Source organism: Empidonax traillii, unplaced genomic scaffold, assembly GCF_003031625.1.
Source record: "Empidonax traillii isolate 1590-97213 ecotype Southwest subspecies unplaced genomic scaffold, ASM303162v1 scaffold69:size3087049, whole genome shotgun sequence".
Taxonomy (NCBI): domain Eukaryota; kingdom Metazoa; phylum Chordata; class Aves; order Passeriformes; family Tyrannidae; genus Empidonax; species Empidonax traillii.
In genome coordinates this window covers 1572632-1578992 of record NW_020955262.1, presented here as the reverse complement: position 1 = coordinate 1578992, position 6361 = coordinate 1572632, and the positions used below count along the sequence as shown (strand labels likewise).

Here is a 6361-nt window from a genome sequence, read left to right as displayed (position 1 = left end):
TGCTCTGAAAGAATATCTTGATTTGAAAAGTGCAATTCTGAAAAATAGAAGCAGCAGGAAATCTTTTTATAGTATGATGTATTTCTATTTTAAAAAATGACTCCTGTAGCCCTGTCTACAATGCTCATAGACTTATTGCAAAGACCAAGTTGTCCTCTTCAAGGACAGATGGAAAAAAGGCCCCTTGTCACCTCAAAAGGTAGATCAACACAGGCTTGTCTAGGTGCTCCAATAGGAGTAGTTTAAAAAACCTGTTAGATGACGTACTTATGTCAGAAATTTAATATATCTCCCATATGAAAGCTTATTCTGTTTTTTTTTTTGTTTGGTTGGTTGGTTTTTTGTTTGTTTGTGTTTTTGTTTGTTTGTTTGTATTAACATGAAAATTTCCTACCATCCTAAACATACCTTTCTGCAGGGAGGTTATTGCTGACTTTATCTAAAATAAACTTCAGGGTAGGCTTTACATTTGGCAACATGGAATGCTAATTTGCTCAGGCTGTGGAGAATCTGAGATGCTCTTTTCATATCCTAGATCCTAGTTATTCTACTGGCACATGTGATATATAATTTCATCTAGTTATGCTCCATAGAAGCGGTTATTTCTGAGAAGGAAAGGTGCTGTAGCATCCCTGCTTACTAAATATGTGGTTGGGGTTTTTGTCATTAAGTACTTAGAATTATGATAATAGGACACTCATCTGGCTAAAAATCAGGTTTTTCAACCATTGCTGCTCCTTTCCTTAAAAGGAGTTGAACCAGTGTTTCAAAAAGCACTGTCACTTTTTGAATAATAAAAAAGTCTACGGGTAAAAGACATATTTTATCTTTCAGGCTATTTGTTGATATCTTCATGATGGGATAAATTTGTCTTTGCATACAGAACAAAGCCCAAAAAACCTGTTTGTGTATTTCAATCCTTGCAGAGATTCTTGGGGTGGAATCCAGAGTAGTACTTTACCTATCCATGCCTCCACTTCAGTGGAAATATCCTTCTAGTATGGCTCAGAACTAAGAAACTACCATCTGGTTCTATATGCAGCTGAGGCAAAGAGGAATTAATCTCCAAGGCCGTGCCAAAGAATGTGTTACAGGGTAAGTTACTGATTTGCTCCAGGACCTTTGCTACTACAGTTTATTACTAACAAATTTCTGAGGATCTGTTAATTTGCGTTACAAAATTCCTGCTTTTTTTTTTTTTTTTTTCTCAGTTTTATAGGCAGAAAATCTGACCCAAAGTCACGTTGTTTCCTCCTGTTTGCTGAGCTTGCAGGTACTAATTGAGTGATAACTACGAGAGCTGAAGTGGTTGCTTGTGGGACAGTGACTTTGAAATTTCACAACGGTGCTGTTTCAAATGTCAAGCTTTTGTTCACTGTTGAAGTAAAGATTTCAAACTTCTTCAGCTATGGTAGAAAAATTTTTGAATTTGGTATCCTTTGTGTTAAACCTGCTGTTGTATGACAAAAGAGACCTGAGGCTTACAGGTTCTACGCTAATCTGGATTTAAATTTCTTGCCAAGATAATTTCAATTTCTTTTAGGATTACAGAAAGACTGCTTGTGTAAGATGAATTCTATTTGCAGTCTGCAGTTTCCGTTGCTGCGATAATGTTATTTTTTAATGTATGGGAAAAAAAGTAGAATTAGTTTAGTATAGCTGCGTGTGATCTACTATCTTTCTCTCTCCCATACATCACAAAATTTCTTGCAATCCAAGCTTTTTCAGTGGTGCAAATTTTTAATGTTTCAAAATATTGAATTGTGGTGGTTTTTTTTTTTTTTTCATTTAGAATGTATTTCATGGGTTTTCATTCATGCATATTTTGCTACTATGATTTTATTTAATTCATCCTTGAAGTATTGCAGTATGGATTTTAGTACTTGGGAATTCTTAACAATTCTTTTTAAGTATGTCAAACAAATGAGAAATCCAAGGCTTAAAAATAAACAGGAGAAGGATGAAGTAATTCTACATGCTCAAAAATGGGTATATTGAAAAAAAAGCTGAAATTCAAAATATTGAAAGTATCAGTGTAACACTCTCCACCACACCAAAAAGTGATTCTAATTTATTGTTTGATCTTGAATGAAATATCCTATCTATAAAAAGGAAGCTTTTAGGAAACATCATATAGTAACAGAGAGAGAGAGAGAAATGTTAAAACTGGGCAAAGAAACTTCTGCTAAAACAATTGCCAGGTAAGTTTCTGTTGCCCTAAAGCAGAATGAAGTTGTGATAAGAGTGTCAGCTTTCAGTGGTACCACCCAAATTGGAACAGATCCTGACAAACTTGCTAGAGATTAGAACTGTCCATAGACTGATTTATTCAAGATAGCAAGGACAATTGTGTTAAGACCTGCCAAATTTAAAAGCTGAGCAATCTGTTCCCGCCCTGCACAGTGACAAATAGAAGTGCGATTAAGCCCGAAGCAGGGCTTTCCTCGCTGCAAAAGACAGCAGGTTTTTAACTTCTGCTTGTGGTCTGCCAAGAGCACATCCTACTTGTGGATGAGACTTGGAAAATGAGAGGTGTGCTTGTATGTTCTCTTTGCTCTGCACGGGGCCAGATTTTCTGCCTAGAAATCTTTACCTTTCCAAGGCATAGGTGGTTTTATGCTGGTTTTTATGCTACTTAGCATAATAGGGTTACAGTTCCTCTGGGTGTTCATATGTGCTGTTGGGATACAAAAAATACAAATGTGCTTTCTGTGCTTCTTAATGAAGGTTTTTTTTTTTAATTCAAACAGAACTAATAAACAGTTCTGGATAAAATTACTGGCTCCATCACAGCACTGCTTAACTCCTAGAAGCCAAAGAATATCTGACCAGCCTGAGCAACTGAGGCAGCTGCTCACAGAACCACACTTGTTTTTTGCAATTAATGAGCTAAAGAAACTGAACTATCAGTTCTGTAAGACCATCTTATTGTTAATATTTCAAACCACCTGAGGATTTGTACCTCTTGATTTTGATCTCAGATGGACCACAGACTGTCCTGTACAGGTAATTTTTGATGACAGTGTGGTATGGAAAATGACCCCTTATTATCAGCTGTGGGTGCCAAGATCTGGTAACTCACTGCAAACAATAAGTAAAATCCTTGTTGGGCTGATTCTGCTAGAATAATTTATCGATATTAAAGGACACCCCCTTACCCCCTCCCCCCAAGATAAAACAAGATAAAAAGCTCCCAGAAGTCTCCAAGAATTAAGATAAGAATGTCCACAGCACTTTATATTTCTAACAGTTAAGTATTTAAAGGAGCTGCTCTCGAGCTCAAGAAAAGCAAAAACTTGGCATGCCAACTTAAGATCTGGAATTTTTAATTATTTGGTTTGAATATGCTGTAAGATTAGCAAATATCCAAACCTAAGTAGCAAACTAGTTTGTTTTCCTGGGATTTTATGAGATTCATAGATTTCAGAAGAGACTCAGAAGTAATTAAAAACCTTATTTTTGCATATCTAGGTTAAAAAGAACATTCCGGTGTGTTGGAAGTCTTGAATGTATATTCTTAAATTTTTTTTTTTAGTCTTAATATCACAGCAAACAATATTGTTTGGACTGACAGTTTTGTCAAGAATTTTAACTGATGAGAATACCTGAATAACAAGAAGCATGTGATTTTACTCTCTCTTCTGGGATCAGCCTGAGAAAGGAATTTATTTTTTTTTTTCCCCGTGCTTTAACAATAGCTGATTATTCCTTGCCTCTCACTATGGCATCTACCCAGGCAGCCTCTTGCCTGGGATGGAAATGCCTAAAATCCTGGGACTTGCAAAGGAGATAGAAGGAAATAAAAGTGTACACTTCATACCCTCTCCATTTTTAATGTATGTATACAGATCATGAACTAATTAGTAAATAAAAATGCTTATATTATTTACGTTTTACACTATTTACATTTGTATTGTTGACAGTGTTTTGCAGAACATTCAGTTACAGAATGCCTGTGATGCTGCTTCTATTGCTTTAGGTTGAATAATTTGATTAATCAGCTGCCAGCTATGTTTAATGCAATTATGATGTGCTCATCTTACTTTCTATAATTTCAATATTTACTCTTATCACAGATATAACTAATTTTACTTCAGTGTAACTTTTGAGGAAGTTTCTGATATTTTTTCCATAGTCTAAATGCAGATTTCAGATAATTCTGTGAAAGGACTCATAATGGCCCACTAATTCTGAATTTAGAGAGATAACTGGGATTTTATTCTACAAATAATTACCTCTGAGTAATTCACTTATCTGAGTTGCCAAGCTTCAAGATTCTGGCTGTTCTGTTGACAAACAAGCTTCATGATATAACTGTGATATATTTTGTGTGAAGGCACACTCAAAAACATAGCTGTTTATTTTTTTAATCTATTCTTGCTTATTGTTGAGTTCATTGATTTAATCTGAAAATAACTGAAAGGAAGTGTTGAATTTTATCTTTTTTTATAAAACTGAACCAAAGAAATTAAGCAAAAATACTCTCTCGCAAGGATTTTACTCTGGCATTGGGGAATCCATGGAAATATTATATGTGAATCGTATCTCTTATTACTCCTTGCCTAATAAGATAGTGATTTTGCTGATGAGCAAATCCAGAATGAATCCAGCTGTCTTCAAGTAAATTGCCTGTTGGATTAAAAAGTTGTAGTTTCTTTGCTGTTTAAATGCAGTTTCTTATCAGAATATATTTTCTGTCTGAACGTCAAGTTTTTTTGCTTGATATACTTAAGTGGCCAGTTTAATAAATATTAGTATTACAAGTTAGAGTCACTTTACAAATAAATTTTAGAAATGTTATAAGCCCAAGTTACAGAAGCATTTTCATAGGAAACTATACATTTTACATTTTATTTCCATTTGCTATTCTGTTCTTCCTAGTAATCTGACTGTGTTTTTCAGGATTCTGCCTGCAGATTGCAAGAATCAGTAACAAGATGCACTGTTAACTCAGATCCTGGAAGCACATCCTTCACAAAGGTGAAAACATTTTGAGAAACTTGCTGAAGTAAATGTTTTGGGTTTTCTTAGCTTGTTTCGTCTAATAAAGGGCCAATTTGAAGCAAGCTGATAAAGTAATTTGGTGATTCATGTACACTATCTGCTTATGTACATTATTTTTTCTTGTCTTTATACATTTCTTACTTTCTTCCTATTAAATTTCTAAAATAATTAAATGGTGTGTATACATTTGTCAACACAAATGCAGGAGTTGTGTAGAATTTGGTACTATATATTTTCCTAATTTCACTTAAAAAAAAATAAATATCAGAATTAGAGGTGTTCACTCCTTCTCAGCTTGCTTTAGCATCTTTGTGTTTCCACTTTTTAAAGTAAATTTATCTTGTTGGTCTTTTGTTTGAAAGACCGCTCATGTAAAATGAAATTTTCTAATTAATGCTATAGATCCTTTGATGCAAAGCTTCTCATTTCCGAACAGTTGAATATCACAATGCAGTTGATGCACTCCCATGTTATCAAATAAATGCTCAAGGTACAGCTGATAATGTTGAAAAATAGAAAAATAAATTGACCTTGATGAAGTGTGTCTTCTTTTGTCTGTTCCCAGGAAAGTTTATTTCAGGTATTTCTACTGCTGAAATGATTAGAGTTAACAGCTTTTTCCCTCCATTTTATTTTACAGGGTCTCTTCATCTTCCTGATATATGGGGTGTACAACACAGAGGTAAGTCTGCTTGGAGTATCTCAAGGCTGACAGAGTGAATGAGAGAAATGACAGGTTTCTTATCTTGATAACTGAGGGACAAAGTTGGCTTTCCATTCGAGTGTCCTACTGCCCTTCATGCTTGGACTAGCTTATATGCATCCCGGCTTACCATTAAACACTGACACCCTGAATAAAGGGGACAGGCTCATTTCTCACAGGCGCCGACTAATATTTTACCGCTGCTTTAAGTGGCTGGTTTTTGTTGTTGTTGTTGTTTTTTGGAATTCCTGGTCCGTCTTCTAACGCTTACCTAAACCCGAACAGTCCCGAACCGGGCATCGCCTGACTCGCATTTTGAAATTAACCGCTCGTCTACATGCTGTGTAGAGGAAACTCTTTAAATTACAGGAGGGACAAGTTTTGCTCGCTCGACAAAATTTTGAAGAAAATGGCATCAAATTCTTTTTTTTTTTTTTTTTTTTTTAAGGAGTGAGATCAATTAGATGTGTATAAGATTTTTAAAACCTGACCCAGGCGCGGGGCTTTGTACCAACTGGGGCTACGAACGGCGCTCGCTATTTTTACAGGCTCGCCGGTCATAAAGGTCCCGTTATCCCGGCCGTGGGGCGGTGCGGGGTGCCCGTGGGGCGGCGCGGGGGGCGCGGGCAGGGCCGGGCCGGGCGGGTCCCCCGC

The 6361-nt window shown here is 36.0% G+C and overlaps 1 long non-coding RNA gene across 1 annotated transcript; it reads left to right on the top strand.

The window, feature by feature from the left end:
* Nucleotides 1-871: 871 nt before the first annotated feature.
* On the top strand, nt 872-4974 carry LOC114055856. The gene is made up of 3 exons (XR_003570851.1): nt 872-1095; nt 2751-3836; nt 4903-4974. It is a non-coding gene; the product is annotated as an uncharacterized LOC114055856 (long non-coding RNA).
* Nucleotides 4975-6361: the final 1387 nt, after the last annotated feature.